Source organism: Balaenoptera acutorostrata, chromosome 4 (assembly GCF_949987535.1).
Source record: "Balaenoptera acutorostrata chromosome 4, mBalAcu1.1, whole genome shotgun sequence".
Lineage (NCBI taxonomy): Eukaryota > Metazoa > Chordata > Mammalia > Artiodactyla > Balaenopteridae > Balaenoptera > Balaenoptera acutorostrata.
Genome location: NC_080067.1, coordinates 9,043,142 through 9,063,139, shown reverse-complemented (window position 1 = coordinate 9,063,139; position 19,998 = coordinate 9,043,142). Strand labels below are relative to the sequence as shown.

At 41.8% G+C, this 19,998-nt stretch overlaps 1 protein-coding gene and 1 long non-coding RNA gene across 3 annotated transcripts in view; one reads left to right on the top strand and one right to left on the bottom strand.

The window, feature by feature from the left end:
* Positions 1-1,438, bottom strand: part of SATB1 (SATB homeobox 1) — a 99,580-nt gene extending 98,142 nt beyond the window's left edge. The window contains exon 1 of the mRNA XM_057545637.1: positions 1,251-1,438. The gene's annotated coding sequence lies outside the window, so the exon portion shown is untranslated. The remainder of the gene's footprint in view (positions 1-1,250) is intronic.
* Positions 1,439-1,866: 428 nt separating this feature from the next.
* On the top strand, positions 1,867-18,560 carry LOC130708123 (uncharacterized). 2 transcript variants are annotated; one of them, XR_009008190.1, is made up of 4 exons: positions 1,867-2,056; positions 15,013-15,162; positions 16,400-16,462; positions 18,488-18,560. It is a non-coding gene; the product is annotated as an uncharacterized LOC130708123 (long non-coding RNA). The 2 variants fall into 2 exon arrangements; XR_009008191.1 differs by lacking the exon at positions 15,013-15,162.
* Positions 18,561-19,998: the final 1,438 nt, after the last annotated feature.

Here is a 19,998-nt window from a genome sequence, read left to right as displayed (position 1 = left end):
CATGTGGAGTCCAAGTCTTAACAGCATTTGCCTGGAAATCCGGAATGCTGTTGAGAAAGTTCGCCCAGGAAAGGCGCAGAGGTCCAAGCTGCCAACCGGAGCACTTCTGAGAGGCGATCCGGTGGTTGACGCTTGTAAGTGAAATTTGCTACGCTCTAATTAAGGTCAGGGCCAAAATCTCCAGCAAGAGCCCTAAGCCCCTCTCCATCTTCTGGGGTCGCCCCCAAGAGTCCAGCTCAGTGGATTTCCCCGGTACGCGCCTGTCACTCCCCGGACCTGCCACCCGCCTGCTTTGTCCCTCTTATCGTGGTGGTCCAAACCCACGCTCCGCCGCCTCGGGAGCCTCGGTAGTGGAGCGCTCAGAGAAGGCCGCCACGCTCGGGTCGGGGCCGCAGGAGGGAGACACGGCGCGGACCCCGAGGCCGCACCTGTGATGTCTCTGTCTCTGCAAAGAGGGCAGCACCTCTTCCGGCCTCCAGCCCAACTCCAAACCCACATTCCCTCCAGCAGCGCCTTCAGGACCGACCTCACTACAACCGGCGAGGGCTCGAAACGCGGACTGCCGCCCCTTTCAAACTCCCGGCTCCAACTTGAGCACCCCGGGGCCCGAGTGGCTCCCGGGATGGAGGAGTTGCCACAAACTTCCCAGGCCCCTCTCCGCCACTGCTCCCAACCAGCCGCGCCGGCGGGGGGCGGAGGAAGGCGCAGATGGACCGGGGAAGGATGCTGAGCTTAACTTACGATCCGGCGGGGGAACGTTTCCACTCCCCAGCCTACTCCGCCCGGCACCTTTCTGCCAGCCCGGCCCCGGGGCGCACAGAGAGGGTCTCCCTTTCCCCGTGTGCTTCCTTCGGTCTTTTCGATCCCCCTTTTCTCTTCCCAAAGGGGTTCTACCGATGACCTGAAGGAGTTTGTTCAGCCAGGGTCTGTGGGGCAGGTGTGTGTGAAGGTGTCCACACCCCGAGAAAGAACGAATGGCATCTTCAAGTCCTCCGTCCCGGGTGCTCTCCTTCACTCTCCCGGCCACCCCTCCGGATCCGGCCGCGCGCGAGAGAAGGGGCTCGGAAGACCCCTGTCCCCGGGCGCCCACGAGAGGTGAGCCGAGTCGCCCCAACGACGGGCACCGCGGGTAGGTGGGCGCTACGGTGAAGTTTAGATCGATTCCGAAAAAAGAAAGACAGAGATAAAAGGGCAAGAGTAGGGGCCAAAAAGAAAAAAGAGAGAGAGAGAGGCAAAGGAGCAGAACTCACTCAGGCATGGGCGTTGGGGGCGGCGGTGGCTGTCGAGCGCGGCCCGAGACCAGGCGCGGCTTCCCGGGCGGGCGCGGCGGCGTCGGACTTCCGAGGCGGCGGCTTCTGCCTCTGGTGCCGCCGCCGCCGGAGCTGCGGCTGCCGCGGAAGTTAATTGCAACTTGACTTTAAGTTGTCTTCTTTTCCCATCCGAAGTGGGCGTTTAAAGGGGAGAGAGAGGCGAGGAACGAGCTAGCGAGCGCGCGGGGCCGAGGGAAGGAAGGGGGGGGGGAGGGAGGAGATGTTAACGGGGGGAGGGAGGGGGCGGCGGCGGGGGCGGGAGAGGGAAGGGGCCGGCGGGAGTCGCTCTCTGCTCGGCGGTCGCGGCGCCCGCAGTCTGGAGGCGCACCGGGGCGGCCGGGGCGCCCCCCGCGGGAGCCCGCAGCAACCCGGGCGCGCATCCAGCCGCAGCTCCCGGGCCGGGCACGCGGCGCCCTGGGGCTCGGCGGACCCCGCGTAGCCGCCGCCGCCGCCGCCGAGGAGCGTGTGCGGCGCGGGCTGGCCGGCGGGGCGGCGAGGGCCCGGCCCGCCTCCCCAGCACCCGCCCCGGCTTCTCCCCCTGGCGGTGGAGCCTCGGCGACCGCCGGCGACACTGGGCGCGCTGGAGCCCGAGCTGAGCCGAGCCCGAGTCGCCGCCGCCGCCGCCGCTCCCAGGCTTTCTCCCAGCGCGCCGGCCCGGGTGTGGGGGGCAGCGGGCCGGAGGGGCGCGGGCGGACGAGGGGCGCGCGCTGCGATCGGCGCCGGAGACCGGACCCTCGGCCGCGAGGGTAAGTGTGGGCGCCTGGGGGAGCGCGTGGCGGTGCCCGGCGCGGTTCTTGACCCCCGCCAACCACCCCCCCTCACCTCTCCCGGGCCCCCAGCGCGCGCACCCCTCCTCCAGCCGCCTGCGGCTTCCTCTTGTTGTTCGTTGTTTGGCTGGGCTTTTTTTTTGCCTGGGGGGTGGGGGGAGCGGGGAGCGGGAAGGGGATGATTGTAGCTGTGTGCCAGCGGAGGAGGAAGTCAGGTGAGAGGCCCCGACGCACCACCACCCCCCCCCGCCGCCCCAAGCCAGCCTCCGTGGGGTGGATCGCTCCCCACTAGGGGCATGTGGGCCAGCTTTTTTCTCTCGTCAGTGTTCGGTCGAGACGATCTTTCCTAGAGGGCCTCCTTCCCTTCCAGCCTGCTCGGTGCACCTCTCTTTACCCCACCCTCGCCCCGCTCAGCACCCCATCCAGGAGCGCTGCACCCCAACTGCGGAGCACGTGGCGGAAGGAGGAGGAGGGGGCCCTCTTGCAGACCCCCCACGCCGCGCCCCTGCTCATTTATTTAATATCCTCCCGTCGGCAGCTGTACTTCTTTTCAACCCATTGGCAAAAGACGCCTAAACTGAGGTCCAGTTTCTCCAAAAAGCGGGAAGCAAAAAGGGCGAGTGAGGAGGATTAAATGACAGCGGACTCGGAGAGGAGAAGGGACGAGGAAACCTTTCCAAAAGGGGAGTGAAACTCCAGACACCTCTGCAAGATCTGGGTGACTGGAGATTCAGGACCCCAGGCTAAGGAGAAACTGGAACTCGGTCAACTTTGCTTTCTTTTCCTGCCGTTCTTACCCCCAGCTCTAAGGGAGCTAACAGGTCTTTTGTGTTGTGTTGTCTTTGGGAAATGCGCACTGAGTATGACAATAGGAAATTACTACTGTTTACTCAAAGTTAAGAGAATCGCAGAAAGAAAAAACACAGTCTTTACTTTCTCTCTTCGTGTGTGTGTGTGTGTGTGTGTGTGTGGTCGTTAAGCTCGAACTGCAAAACGTCAGTTTGTAACAATAAGGACGGTAGAGGCGCCTCGGTGTATTTTTAGAAGCTGCACTTTGAGTTCCTTTCACACAAGGCTCGCTCTCTTATTAAGACCCCATAAATAATTGTATTTAGAGAGCAGGAAACTATGGGAGCAGGAGAGAGATTGCTAAGATCTCCATCCCGCCAGCGCAGAGCACTGTTTTGCAGTGAAGTTCCTGGAAAGTGGCAGTGGGCTGAGAATTCAGTTTTTCCTCAAAGCTCTGTTAGGTCCTCTTCTGTCAGATGTCTATGAATAAAGCACGCTGGGAAAATCCTGATATCTGTGCCCTCTTATTTTACCTTTTACGCAGTGATTGGTTCTACGTTCAAGTCCTGGTGACAGCACATCAACTGTGCTGTATTTTTGTGTGGTTTTTCTAAATAAAGGATAATACTGCCTGTATTCACTCTGGTTTCTGATATGCCTGTTCTTTTCTATCAATGGGTATTGAATTCACTGGAATTTATCCGTCTTTTTCAGTTGATTGTCATTTTATGCAGAGTTGACAATTCCAAAGACATAAGAATGTAGAAAGTTTATGAATTAGCGTTCTTTTAGAGAACTAGCCCCTCGGTATTTTTTAAGACACAGGTGCCCACCTCAGCTTCTGGTTCTAAAGCAAAAAGGTATAAATGATTGCAATGGGCAAAACAAAATAAAACACAAGTTTTCCTTCCTGGACCACTTCCTGTTTCCACAGGGTCCAAGAGACACCAAATCCTCCTGCCTTCATTTACCAAAATGCTGAATTGCCTAACTAGTACCAGTATCTCCATCTGGGAATGACATCAGGTTTGGAATGGAGAGAATAAATTCTCAGTCTTTAATTACTGCTTATTAGCAATTTCTTGAAGCAGGCAGCTGATTCTCCAATTCTGAAAGCCTGAAATGAAGCTTAGCAGAAATTGAAATATTAAAAAAAGATTATTTCTCCTCCCTTACACACTCTTACGTACTCATCTACTCCCCCAAATTATCAACCAAGCCCCCAGAATTTAAGGTGTGATATGGTCCTCTGCATTAAACCAAGGGAACGTTTTGCCCCAACCTTTTGAATTTGCTTTCCCCCGGGGAAATAGTCTTATACAGAGAACTCATAGGCACCGTTTTAATATAGAATTATGTAATGATGGGTACAGTGCATGAAATAACATATCTTGGTAAACTCTATGTAAACCCTCCCCCCTGGCACATAGTAGGAATACATTAAATACTTACTGGATTAAGAAGTTAATGAAATATTGTAATTGGCCACAAATTCAATAGTACAGGGCTAAGGCTTTTTTCTTCAGAAGGAAAAATCATCTTGCCTGAAAGTTATTAGGGTAATACATTTGTGCTCCTAGTTTTTTTTGTAACAAGTGCAAACCTAATTTAAATGGTTGAAAGACAACTAAATCTGAAACATATCAATTGGTCAATAATAATAGCTAGTGTCAAAAGCTCATTATCTTCCTAGGAGAACAGACAGTAAAATATTACCTACTAAATAATATGAGAAAGATGCAAAGGAAGAATAAAACAGTATTGGCCTGCAAGGAACTTACTTGCTGGGAAAATGACATTATAATGTGAAAAGACAACTCAGCAGATCAGTCAATGGTTTGAGTCAAAGGAATATTTTTTTTTAAATAGATTTTTTTTCCTTTTTAGACTGGAGGAAATAGACATCCTGAAGTTCCAGGTTGGAAGGCATTTTTAAAGTTGATTTGTTGAGTGAAAACTTTAGGGGCCATCAATACAAACATCTTGAGTGAAGGGAAACTCACCACTTACCTCCATAGAGGCAAGGATTTTATCTACAGAATACTTATCACAGAGTAGAGTTCAGTGTACACTGTGTGAATGAATAACATCCTAAGTAGTTAATTCCAGCTTTGTACACTTTATGACATCTTTTTCTTAAATTGCGCAGAATCGGTCTTCCTAATACTTCCAGCCTTTAGTCTTAGTTCTGCCACCTGCTGCAAAGCAGAGCAAATCTATTGTATTCGTCAGGATAGGCTATGTTATGCCAGAGGAACAAACAATTCCAATTTTTAGTGACCTATAATGGCAAAGGTTGTCTTCTTGGTTATGCGATGAGTCCACTGCAGGTCTACTGGTCTGTCCCATGTCTCCTCATTTAGGGTCGCAGGCAGGTGGAACAGTTGCCACCTTGAATGTTTCATGTTGCTATGGTAAAAATAAAGATCACTCTGGAGAGTCTCGTACTGGTATTTAAATGCTGCGGCCAGAAGTGACACACATCATTTGGACTCACAACTCATTGTCCAAGACTGATGACACAGCTCCATGGAATCATCACAACAAGGCCAAAGAGAGCAGCCTACCTTGTGCCCCAAAGTGGAGAACTATGGTACACAGCTCGAAAAACTGATATATGCATAGTGACTTGTGTCCACATGATCGCCTCCAGCTAACTGGTTTCTTCCTGCCACTTTGTGGCCCAAATGTTCCACTCCTCAGGGTAAACGCTGCCAGAGAGACCACCAGCTTAAAGGGAGACATGCTCTGATTTCTTTCACCATCCACTCTCTGAATGCAGCCCTATAACCCACCCCTCCCCCACCAAAATGTGATGCCCTATCAATTTTAAGTCACTCTTTATACATTTATTAATATTATAGACACTGTATTTTCTCAAGACTTGTTTTCCTGGAAAGGGTGTAATGAACAGGAACTTTTAAGAACTGTTATCAGAAGATGTCATGGTCATTATCAAACTTTGAAATTTGGTCTCGAACTGTTATCAGAAGATGTCATGATCATTATCAAACTTTGAAATTTGATCTCGAGTCATTACTTCCCTTATTTTAAATGTCACAATCTTGTGACACACACACAAAAATTCTCTTGGAAGTATTCATTCGTTCATTCATTCATCCATATTTTTGTTCATTCAGTAAGCATTCATCGTGTACCTACTAGATGCCGGGCACCCTATTAAGGGTTGGGGATACAGAGGTGGGTAGAGTCCTCCTTTTCAAGAAATGCATTTTCCAATTGGACAGATGCAGAAAGAATTTTGAATTTTGAATTCTATTAGAATTGCAATGCTAGTAAAGGCACAAAGTGCTATGGGAACACTTGGGTAAAAGCAAATAACTCTCCGGCAGGATTGAGGAAAGTTCCATAGAGGAATTGAACTAAGTCTTGAGGATATACGAGATTCCTTTAGGCAGAAAAGGAAGATGGAAGGAAGATATTTCAAGCAGAGTCCAGCAGGAGTCAGGGCACTGAGGATGACAAAGCTTGTCATTTAGGGGACTACAGGGAATTCAGTGTGGCTGGGACATGGGCTCTTTGCAAAGGATGAAACCAAAGAGCTTCAAATTGTGAAGGACCTTGAAGACATACTCTATAGAGTTCAGGCATTATCCCATCCATCAGGGGATTGCAAACTCTTACATTTACCTTGGTCCAAGCACGAATGTAAATGAGCAAAGCAGATGGAGTTGAGACCATAAGCATTGGTAGGGACGATGGCAAGCAGGAGAGAGATTTTCCGCCTAAATGGAATGGAGAAGGCCAATGGCACCAAGTGTCAGATCTTCCAGCTTTTAAAGAGAAGCTACTGATTCAGATTGCTATGAAAAATTGAAATCTTAAATGTTGAGGACTTATCCACATTTTAAAGAACACATGTGGGGGGAAAACGTCTACAGGTCAAAATCAGCTTAAGGACCCCCAGTCAGTCGCATGTTTCCTACTTCATGAGATAAGGAGTCATTAAAGCTTGTAAGCTTGTAAGGATGGGGTAACACCATCAGATCTCTTTAGAAAGGTCACTCTGGTGGCAGAGTGGGTAGGAAAAGGCTGGAGCCGGGAGGGTCTAGTTGATACCCCGTAACCATCTGAGCGATGATGCAAAGCCCTTTATAACACTGCCCATTTTATAGGACACAACTTCCCATGTATATAGGGGTACCCAATAAATATGTGGAGAGCTAATGAATGAAAGAGAAGAAAACTGAAGTTTTAGAAGGGGGGCACATATTTTGAGTACTCCTTATGTTATACACTTCCTTTGCTAGACTGTATATTTTTCAAGAGCAAAACAGTCTTTATTTTAATGACTTTTTAAAAAGTTTATTGGAGTATAGTTGATTTACAATGTTGTGTTAATTTCAGGTGTACAGCATAGTGATTCAGTTATACATATACATATACTAATTCTTTTTCAGATTCGTTTCCCATATAGGTTATTACAGAATACTGAGTAGAGTTCCCTGTGCTATACAGTAGGCCCTTGTTGTTTATCTATTTTATATATAGTAGTGTGTCTACATTAATCCCAAGCTCCTAATTTATCCCTCACTGCCACGTTCCCCCTTTGGTAACCATAAATTTGTTTTCAAAATCTGTGAGTCTGTTTCTGTTTTGTAAATAAGTTCATTTATATAATTTTTTAAAATTAGATTCCACATATGAGTGACATCATAAGATATGTCTTTCTCTGTCTGACTTACTTCACTTAATTTCCATTGGCAGATGAATGGATAAAGATGTGGCACATATATACAATAGAATATTACTCAGCCATAAAAAAAGAACGAAATAATGCCATTTGCAGCAACATGGATGCACAATGATCTTTTCTTGATCAGATGTAATTTTTCTGTATCATTCTCTGATACATATTATTGGATTTCTAAAATGCGTAAATCATTCAGTGCGGGACACAAAGATCAGCAGACATCAGAATATGTATTGTCTGTGACTAAACTTCCTGATCTTTCCACCTTATTGAGGAATGCCAGCTAAACAGGATTTTGTACTGGGCCCTAAAACTGTATTCTCAGGCTCTGTGGAACTACAGAGACCCATTTGTATAGCTTATGTATGTTTCTAGTGAAAGCCAAATTCTTTATGACTGTCCATCAGAGTATATTATAACTCAGTCTGTCCTATATCCATGTGCTTAAGACTGTCTCAATGATGTTAATTTTTCAATTAAAAAAATTGAGTGCACTAAACCCTCCTTTTTCCCAGCTCCTTTCCTGCTTTGAAACCATACTTGCCTGCCATTCCACAGTCAGCAGTCTGCAAGAACACCCCACACTCTCCCATAAATGCCTGTAAAACTTTAGAAACACTAGGTATTCTCTCATAAGGTATGTGATTGGTTTCTTGTAGGTTCTGTTCCCATGGGCACATCCAGATTCTTAAAGCCACTCAATTCACCAGGCAATCAAATCTTTAAATTCTCAACAGCTCGCTCTACAGATTGTCATTTTTTTACTCAGCTTTCTTGAGGTATAATTTCTATACAATAAAGTTCACCCGTTTAATATGTTCCATGAGTTTTGAAGACAAAGGAGCAGCATGAGCAAATCATAATATTTTACGTGAATTTCAGAGTAAATTAATAGATACAGGCAAAGCAGCCTTGGGTGTCTGACTGCCTGGATTCTAATCCTGGTTCAGCTGCCTGTATGACCTTGAACAAATTTCCTAATTTTCTGCCTCAACTTCCTTATCCTTATGATGGGGATAATAATTGTACCCACCTCCTCTAGAGAGTAAATGCCCAGGGTTTCAAAACAGCTAGTACTCAATAAAGGCTAACAGTTGCTTCTTCAACAACATAATGTTGTTGTTGTCATTATGATTCTAGTAGAAAAGAAATCCTGGGATCTAAGCAAGAATAGAAAATGAATTGACTGGAATGTAAATGGGGTAGAAGCAAGTCCCTCCTGGGTGATTTGCTGCTGTGCCAGGGGCACACAAAGCCAGAGAATAATGATGGCCTCTATTTCTGGAGTACTTATTTTTTTACTTAAAGATTTTGGAAGAAATTCTTTTCCTTTTAAAACAGTTATACATACACTGGAATTGAACGCAATGTTTTGCATGCGTTTTGGTTTTTTTAAAATAAATTTATTTATTTTTGGCTGCGTTGGGTCTTCGTTGCTGCACGTGGGCTTTCTCTAGTTGCAACGAGTGGGAGGGCTGCTCTTCGTTGAGGTGTGCAGGCTTCTCATTGTGGTGGCTTCTCTTGTTGCAGAGCATGGGCTCTAGGCTCACGGGCTCAGTAGTTGTGGCTCGCGGGCTCAGTAGTTGTGGCGCACAGGCTTAGTTGCGCTGAGGCATGTGGGATCTTCCCGGACCAGGGCTCGAACCCGTGTCCCCTGCATTGGCAGGCGGATTCTTAACCACTGCACCACCAGGGAAGTCCCCTTGCAAGCATTTTTAACGAAAACAAGAATCTTTGAGACTTGGAAGGGGAGTGGGGAGGACTGCCTGGAGACAGCATTTGCTTAGTTCTACAGCTTCTTCTCCTCATTCGCTTTGATGGAAGTGTTTCCAAATTCCAGACCACCCACACTAGTAACACTGACCTAAGATTATTAAAGCACCTCCTATTTTGATATACTGTGAATGCTGCCCAATGTTCCCATTTTAGATGAAAAATATGTTGGAATAGGGAAGCAAGGTATTAGAGCAGAAGCTTGGGAAGGTCAAAGTCACCAGGAAGACAAGAGCGTAACTGAATTCTAGTTTTGATTCTATAACTAATCAGCTAGTTTGTTGATGTCTTCCCACCCAGTGTTCCCACCTACCTAGAATAAATATGTGCTGTTGAATGATCTTGGGAAAGACACCTAGTCTTTATTAGTCTCAGTTTCCTAACCTATCAAATTGAAACAGTAGATCTCAAACTTTAGTGTGTTTCGGAATTAAATAGAATGCTTATTTAAAATGCAGATTCCTTGGCTCCATGTCTATAAATTCAGATTCGGTAGAAAAAATAAGCTGGGATCCAGCAATCCACATTGATTTGAGAAACTTGGGCTGCAAGGGGCAGAAATCCAATTCAAAAAGGAAGGTTTGTTTCATTGTTTATTCTCCCTGCTACATACACATTCTCACACATGCTCACATAAATTGGAAAATACAGTGTAAGGCCTGCTTTAGGCATAATTAGATCTAGCTGCTCAGATAATGTCACCAACTATCTCTTGGTCCTCTTTTCTTCTGTTTTCACTTTATCCTCAGTCTGGTTGTCCCTTTACTAGAGTAAGCTACTCCCTCCAGGCTTCCATTCTTCTGACATAGAAACCCCAGCACAAAGAGCGTTCCTCTTTCTCAAAGTTTCCAGAAATTACACCTGGTTGTGACTAGATCAAATTGCATCCTGTACCCAGACCTGCACTGGTCACCCTGGTCAGGGGCTGCAGTTCTTTAACTCACCAGCCTTGGGTCACCTGCCCACCTTGGATTTGAGAGTGTAGCCACACTACCCAAATCAGGTAGTCTGGGAGTTCTCCAAGATACATTGGGGATAATTTCCCAGAAATAGGGGAAATGGATGCCTATTGGCCAAAACTGTAGATTTCCATCCACTACTGTACATTTCCTAGAAGTACTTAGATGAGAATAAGCCAACTGCTCTGTTACAAACGGATGACCAGTGTACCAAGATATTGAGGCCTTCAACTTTTCAGGTGACCCAACAGGGCCTGAGAAGGGCTCAGGATGGTCAAAGTCCCTGAGCCAGTTGCCTCAACAATTTCCCCCAGCGTTTTTGGCCAATATTAAGCACTTTCTATGTGCACCATGAAGATGATTTATATGCAGCTCACCTGTGACTTGCACGTTGAGAATCAATGGATTCTGAGAATCATTCACACTTTGGGGTCATCTCAAACACAATAATATCATTATTCTAAGATCTTCATGAGATAACTTGGAAGTTGGCTTACGCAAATGAAAGGACAATAAAAGCTCCAGTTACGGTGCAAAAAAGTGGGACAGACAAACAAACAAGCAGGACCAACAGTTATGTCCTACTTTGAATTGGTTTTCAGTTTGGTTTTATTTAATATTCTTGGGCAAATGTAGTCTGTTCCATCTAATGGATACAGTCCTAGTCTAGATCTCAGTTAATGTTTAGAACACGAATGGATGCACATTATACAGACAGTGTAAAGGGTTAAGCTGGCAACAACATAGAACAGAAAACTGAGTTAACTATTGGTCATCAGTTATGTTTTAGGTGCATTATGTGCAAGTTCATGGAAAAAGTGAATTCTAATAAATGGACTGTCAGCCCATTCTTTTGTTACGTGAAGAGGCTACTATGTTTTCTTAAACTCATTAATAAGATTAGCAAAATAAAATGTCTACCTCTTCATTTTACTATTAAGTCATTAGTTTAGTTTCAGATGGCCTCTCCATGCCCTCCCTCCCCATTTTCATCTCCTCCAAAGCAACCCAATGTGCCAAAGAAAGTATTTTCCACACATGGTGCTAGAATGACTAGACATCCATAGAGAAAACAAACAAACAAACAAAAAGCCCTTGATCCCTTCCTCACATCATACACAACAATTCATTGGCAACGGATTATAGCTATAAATGTAGAAGCTAAAGCCCTAAAGCTTGTAGAGCTTTATGTTTTAAAACGTAAGTTGGAGATAGACAAAGGTTTCTTAGAGAAGCCAAAAAAATCAATAATCATAAAAGAAAAAAATAGATAAATTACATGTTAAAATAAAAAATTTCTCCTCATCTAAAGGGAAGAGGGGGAGGAGTAAAGCCTGGGAATCCATGATCAAACAATCATTGCCATCAGGAGGATTTCCTCTCTTGTGCATTAGTTCAAGTCGTTTTGACTTGTAAGTGATAGAAGCTGACTCTGAGCTTAAGCAAAAAAGGAAAAGCAGACTGGGGCTTTTCATGGAATCCAAAGTCAGTGGTGCAATGCAGCCTCCCAGAACAGAAGTCCTGAAGTGCTAGAGGGAACCCAATCTTTTTTCTCCATATCGCTTCTGTGGCTCTCTTCCTTATGACTGTCCAACTGCTCCTCTCCTCAGTTATGTAGCAGAACATGGTTGCAGGTTGTTCTTGAGCCATGGATGTTCCAATGGAGCCATCCAGAGACAGGACCATCTTTCTGTCTTTCACAATTCTCAAGGAAGAGTCTGATCGGTCCACTTGGGTCCATGACCACACTTAATCCAATAAACTGACCAGAGGAAGGACAATGTTTAAAGAACATAGCAGCTCCTTTCATCTATGAGAATGTAGGGTGAAAAGAAATTGCATTCTAGTTGATATTCACTCCACATTTCCTCTTTATTAGACAAGAGACAGAGTTGATGAAAATTTTGTACTTGGTCAGTTTTTAATGGCTACAAGTATTGATGTATTGATGTACTATGTCTTTGGTTATCTAACCTCAGCATCTCTGCATTTCTGCAAGTTGACTGATATATATTAAGGACCATAAACAAAATTAGTCCATTTTTTAAATGGGCAAATTTATTTGTGAATTATTAGCCAAGATCTATCCAAATGCAGACATGCCTTGTTCTAGTCTGAATATACAATAAAATTAATTTAAATAACTTTAATCAGCTTCAAAAACAGCAAATTTCAAGACAATTAGGTTAACTTTAAGAACTCATATTTATTGAGTTAACAGATGGTAAATTAAAAAACAATGAAGTTAATTTTTTAAATCATTCATTGAATTAGAAAAACAGACATTTAACAAAACTGTTTTTAAGCTGGGTTTTTTTTTTCATCCCAATATGCATATTTTAAGATTCCAATTTGGGGGACTTCTGCAAAGACACTGAATGAGCTGCAATATATGAATACACTCTTCCACCGAATTACTTTTTTAAAGGCTTTAAAACCATCTGTAGAAGAATTTTATGCATCAACAGTAAAAATATGAGAACTAAGCATATTCTAGATATTGGAAGGAATGAAGAGTCTACTTTGTCTCATTCATACTGTAACATGTTTCTGTGGCCTTCAGTGTTGCTGGCCCTGACATACCTTGTGAGTTTCCTATGCTATAGCAGAGTAAAAGTTACTCCTGGGCAGAATTGCATTTCTGCATTTTAATGGTCAAACATAAGACTTCCCTTTGATGGCTTCTTGGGCCTTGTGCACCAATGACTTGAAATATACGAGCATCACAAAATGTTCTCCTTTGTTCCTTTTTTGTTCTCTCCTTTGCTTTCTTGGTAAGTGCTAGAAGCTGGCTCCGTAAGCTTCTAAGAAAAGGGGAATTTCATGGAAGTACATTGAAGGCATGGGAGCTTTTCCTCTGTAGATGGAATTGGAGATAACACCACTGATAAATTAAGATATATCGAGATAACACCACCGATAAGTTAAGATATATCGTTTGCATTTTACTGGCTATTGTTAGTTTTAACATGATGGCCTATCTAGAACTAGAGTTATACATGTGGAAGCAAAATTATTCCATAAAAATAATTGGAATAGATTTGTTTGAATGGTTGGCTGCTCAGTTGGTGTTGTAGTCCTTTCCTTACCTTGGATAGTTGCAAACTGTAATATAATTTATTTCATGGTCCTAAGAACTCCTTGTCTAAAATGTGGTCTTACTTTACATTGTAAGTCTAATATTACTTGGTCAGTAATGTTGAGCACTATATTTATTGATTTTGAAAGAAAAATTTATTGTAATTTGAGTTAAAAACATATTTAAATGCACACTTATTAAAATTAAAAAAATGCACACTTATTAAAATTACATATTTAAATGCACACTTATTAAAATTAAAATTATATTTAAATGCACACTTATTAAAATTAAAATTAAAAATTATTTTATTATTGTGCATTTCAAACTGTTTAGCCCCTAGCCCCTTTTCTCCTTGAAATAATTGTTTTTTTATAATCACCTTCTGATAATACGAGGTGTCTTAGGAATGCAATTGTAACAATATAGCAGGACAGACTGTATTGTTTTTAATTTAACAAGAACAGGTAAAAATAAGAATAGATTGTGACTAAATAAAAAATTCAGTAGGTGAAATTTCTGTTTTGCAGAAGTAGAAATGAGGGATACAGAAGATAAACCTCATAACTAGTCTAACTATCCAAAGAAAATGAGTAAAAGTTAAAAGGATAAGAGGAAAATGGGCAAGTTATGGAGATCTAGCTTAGATTGTAAGCTCCTTGAGAACAATAAACATCTTATTGTAATCCTATCCCAACAGAGTGCTTAACACACAGTATATACTATCAGTGTTAGATAAATATTTCTTGAATTTATGAATAAAATAATGAAAATAATTCATTTATTTATGAACAAAATAAAATTTATGAATCAAATGATCCACCTGAAAATAGAGCAGGTGGATCAGACATAAAAATCAAAGTTATAACAGAAGAAAACTTTCTACGTATAAAAGCCACAGTGACATTGTAAGGTTTCTTTGGGGCAAAACTAAGGAATAGAGATAAATGTCTGGTCATAGGCTGGTAAATTTTTAAATTTCTAGGACAAACAAAATTCCTGCAAGTATCTAAGAAAACATATATGTGCTCTTGTAGATTGCCTTCATATTTCTAATAAAGAACAAGAACTTTTTTAAGACCATAGTTCAATTTCTACACAATTTTAAGAGAAACAAGTTTGATTCTGCAAGTTTTATGACTACCCAATTATTGGCTTATATGTATAAACAACAGAAGAACATTTTTAAATCTGCAAGGTGTCAAAAAATACGACTAAGAGTATTTTCTGTAAAAATTGCAAAGAGATAGCTTCCAGATCACTAAGAGGTGAGACAGTATAAAAATTCAAGAATAGGAAATTTCAGGGAAAAAGATTAGTGCTAATTTAGCATAGAAGGTAAAGACAAAGTAATAAATGAATAAAGTATAGTGAACATTGAAGTGAATTAAGAATTGATGCTAATGGCTAGAATTTTTTTTTTTTACTAAAGAAACAATGTTTTCAATAAAATAATCCTGAAAAGGATGTTTTAAAATTTTTAATAAAGAGTCTGTAACTTACGATCACAATGTAAAAAGAGAACATGGAGAAAACAAAAAAAGCATTAGAAGTTTTGCTTTACTTTTTAAATCATTAGGTAAGAGTGCACTTAAGGTTAATTGTGAACAATTTAATATAGGTACGAGTTGAATGGGAAACAGAATATCTGTTTTATAAATAATCGTGGAAGATAAAAGTAAACAAAACATAGTCCATGCAAAAGACAAGTTGGAAAGGAAACAATGAGGAATTATTGAAAACAAGAAAGTATAAAGTCCAATTACGTGAGGTTAGTAGCACTATTCTTCCATTTCTTTTCTTCCATTTCTCACCTTCTCAAATTTTTAATAATGTGTGTTCCTTATATTCCATTATTAATAATATGGGTTCCTTATATTTAAAAATGTATACCGTTATTTATATATAAAAATCTTATAGAGTTTATTGTGTAAGAGCCTGGGCTCTGCAGCCAGGCTGCCTGTGTCACCACTTATTAGGTGTGTGACCATGGGCAAGTTGTTGAACTTTTGTTTCTAAGTTTATCCTGTAAAATGATGATAATTATAGTACTTACCTCATTGGGTGATTAGGAGGATTAAATTAAATGTATTTAGAACACTGTGTGGAACTTAAATATGTAAGTATCATCTAGTATTGTTACTGTTATTTTACAAACAAACCTCATTGCTTTACAGCTCCTTAGTGACCAAACAAAATGACATTTCCCTGTAACTGGTCCTTAGATAGCACACCCATTAGCAACAAGTTTCATTTCTATATATAGATTGCACTTTGTCCTTACTATGAATTCCCCAATGCAGAGATTTCTAGAAACCTACCTACTATTGGTTGAAGAGGCACTTCTGAATTTTTTCCAAGAAGCACTGACAAAAATCAAACGTCTATGTTCTTTATTTTCAAGAAGCTCAGTTTCCGCTTGTGTCATATCTCTGAGGACATGTACATGAGCGATTGAAACTGCCCATTGAAGCCAATATTACATTAATTTCACCAGCCCTGAATTAGAGAAAATATTTATCTACTTCCCCAATTTTCACCTTCCTCTCGATGCATGACCTTTTCCAGCTCCCTGATCTGACAATAGAAAGCTGTATAAGAAAGAAGACATTTGTTGTGACTTGATTTTTCTGAACTGAACACCCCAGGAGGCCTGAAGATGTGCTTTGAAACTTTATTCCACCTGTCAGATCCAAAAGATATGAAGATTTGGAAGATTTTGGTAGAATTTCTTCATGACCTGAAACAGTTTCAGTGAAATGAAAACAAAAACAAAAACAGAACAAAAAACAAAGCAAAAAACCCAAACAACTGTTAAGATGCTGGGATTTATTGTTAGCTGTCTTAATGGCTAATGAAATGACAAGACCTTCTAATACCCCCTGCCAATTATACTGACAGGTGTTTACCAGGTAAAATATTGCAGTACCTGTAAGAGGAAAGGAGGCGAATTGGTATTTATACATTTGGAAGAACAGTCACCTTTGATGTGCCTATTTGGTTTTCAGGGTGTTGCTGGCCTCTGCTCTTCTAAGACTTCAGCTGCAGAACCCACTCGTGAACCCTCCTAGGTGAGTTAGCTGTCTCCTTCATGCCATCTGTCTCTTACCTGCCTCTCTCCAGGCCCTATGACATTCATTAATAATGTCCTTTGGTTAAACTCCCTAATAATTCTCATCTCTATAAAATGGTAAATGTCTAACAAATTGTTTTAATGTCTGAGTTTTTCATTTTTGCTAAAGTTATTATTCCTCTGGGGGTGACTCATGAAAGCATCTCTAGGTTTATCCACCCCCATCCCAACTTTGTTCCAGGATTTACCCCAAATTCTTACACTCTCTTGTCTAGTCATGTTCCGTTAAAACACAATACCACTTGTTAAGACAGATTTACTAAGTCAGAAGGCAGCATTTCACAATTAGTGATGACTGACCACACGAAGAATAAGAAAATAGTAATAGCAAGGGTAGTAGTGAAATTCCTTTCCTCTTTCGGAAAAGTTGATCAAAGGATTCACCCAACAAATGGTGAATCAAGGGCGAGTCAATAATACCGTGAGAGACTATGTTACTAAAAGGTGATCTTAAGAGTATTACTATAATTTGAACTAATTTCTTATGTAGATAAATGCTGGACAATTTCTTATTGTTATAGTAAAATTGGAGGTGATTTCATGTGCTCATGTTACCACATGAGGTGAAAAGGAATTGAGTTTGGTCACCTCTCTAACAAGCCATCAATGCCTGAGCTTGGGGAAGATTTCTAAACAATTCTGGGCTTCAGTATGTCCACTTGAAAATAGGAACGATGGTTTTTATCTATTAGGTTATGAGAGCAAAATGTCATAACATAAATCACCTGGCATCCAGCAGTCACTTAATTAATGCTAGTCCTCTCCATCCCTGTTTATGGAGATAATAGACAACTCTGCTTTCATCTTCAAATATATTCTTCATTGATTATCTTACGAATATAACTACTGACTCGGAAAATAGGTGAAATTTTCATCTCCCCAAACTTCATTCCTTTATTCATTTCTCAGCGCTTTAATGAGCATCTGCTGTAAGATAAGAACTGACTGCTTTGGGAGACCAAAAGGAGAGTGAAGTATTAATCCTATTCTCGAGGAGATTGGGGTCTATCTAGAAAGGGAGGTTATATATATATTTTTAATGCCAGTAGAGAGACAAAATAAAGTACTATCTTTATGAGGAGGAGAAATTATTATTTTTTTTAATCGAAGTATACTTGATTCACAATGTTGTGTTAGTTTCTGGTGTACAGCAAAGTGATTCAGTTATACATATACATATATATTCTTTTTCATGTTCCTTTCTATTGTAGGTTATTACAGGGTATTGAATATAGTTCCCTGTGCTATACAGTAGGTCCTTGTTGGTTATCTATTTTATAGTACTGTGTTTCTGTTAATCCCAACCTCCTAATTTATTCCTCCCCTCCCCTATCCCCTTTGGTAACCATAAGTTTGTTTTCTATATCTGTGAGTCTGTTTTTGTTTTGTACATAAGTTCACTTGTATCATTTTTTTTTTTAGATTCCTCGTATAAGCGATATCATATGATATTTGTCTTTCTCTGTCTGACTTACTTCACTTAGTATGATCATCTCTAGGTCCATCCATGTTGCTGCAAATGGCATTATTTCATTCCTTTTATGGCTGAGTAATATTCCATTGTGTATACACACGACATCTTCTTTACCCATTCATCTGTCGATGGACACTTAGGTTGCTTCCATCTCTTGGCTATTGTAAATAGTGCTGCTATGAACACAGGGGTGCATGTATGTTTTTGAGTTAGAATTTTCTAGAAGGAGAAATTATTTTAACTAGGGTTATCAGGGAAGGCTTCGTGGAGGAGGTAGTGTCGGATTGGGCTTTAAAGAAGGGATACAGTTTGGACAGCAGGGAGTGAGAGGATACAGTGAGCCAAGACTGAAGTTGTGGAACTGAGTGGAAAAAACGCTGGTCTGGGACTGGGAAGACCTGCGTTGACATTACCTTGGGTGAGCTGCTTTCCCTTCAATTTCTTCATCTGTGAAATGTGTAAAACGATCTGTGCCCGTTGGTCTTTCAGGGCTCTGGAGAAGATCTAATGGGAGATTGAGTGTGGAAACACTTTGGAAACCATGAAGCACTCCGTAAAAGGGTAAAATTTCTCTTCTCTTATACCATAAACTTCATGAGGGCACTGGACAGGGCCAGTCGTGTTGGTCTTTAAAAAATGTTTGATGAAAAAATTTTAAAAATAAAGAAATAAATTTGAAAATGCTAAAAAAAATGTTTGAAGAAGTTTATCAAAAAATCATACTGTAAACCTTAAGTATTTACAACTTTGGTCAATTATACCTCAATAAAACTGGAAAAAAAAGTTTGATGAAATAATGAACCACTGATTGAATGAATGAATCCATGAGCGTTCTGGACTGAATGTGTGTCCCTCGCCAAGTTCCTATGTTGAAATTCCAACCCCCAGTGCGGTGGTATTAGGAAGTGGGGCCTTTGGGAGGTAATTAGGTTTAGATGAGGTCATGAAGGTGGAGCGTCTTAGAAGAAGAGGAAGAGACACAAGGGTACAGTGAAAAAGTGGCTGTTGGCAAGCCAAGAAGAGTGCCCTCACCGAGAAACAAACCTACGGGCACCTTGATCTTGGACTTCCAGCCTCCAGAACCGTGAGAAATAAATGTCTGTTGTTTAAGGCATCCAGTCTCTGGTATTCTGTTATAGCATCCTGAGGAGACTAAGACGATGAATTAGTGAATACATGAATGAAACAAAACAAAGGCACAGAGTAGGAAAGCATACAGTATGCACAGGGCTATCTTTGAAAACATGTACTGTAGCTGGGTGATGGGAAAGCAATCTGTGGCCGGATGGAAGGGGTCCACTAGGCTGGTGGTTCTCAGAGTGTGGTCTGTGAACCAGCAGCATCCGAATCTCCTGGAAACTTGTTAGAAATGCAAGTTTCTGGGTCCCCACCCAGGCCAACTGAATCTGAAACTCAAGGGTTAGGCCAGCAATCAGTGTTTTAGCAAGCAATCCCTCTAGGTCATTCTGATGCATCCTAAAGTTTTGAGAACCACTGCTTTGTTCTAACATGGGGAGTCTGGAAATGATTCTGCTGGAAATTCAGTGTTAATGAAGGTGTTTAGCTGTGGATGGACATAATCAGAGCTGTATTTCTACGATGATGAAGCATGAAGTTGTGCATGAAAGAATTCATGGCTTCAACGTAGAAAGGACAATTGGAAATACTGGAAAACATGTATTTGCCAAGCCTCAGAGTTGAAGATTTTGTTTTTTGTTAATTCCAGTTAATATCCACATCATCACCTAAGAAGCAAAGCAGAATATGCATTGCTCCCAGGCACTGGGCAAACCTGCTTGGTCTGCAGAGACCAGGAGGAATGTGAATGTTTATGTGAAAGCACAGGAGTGAACTGTCAAATAGGGGCCCAGCCAATCTCCGAGAGGCCTCTGAGTTCTGACCATCTGTGGGGAAACATTACATGGAAACCTTCCAAACCAAGTTTAATGGGCAGCTCTTCCAAAGAATGGGCTAACTAACTACACAGGGTGCAAATGCAG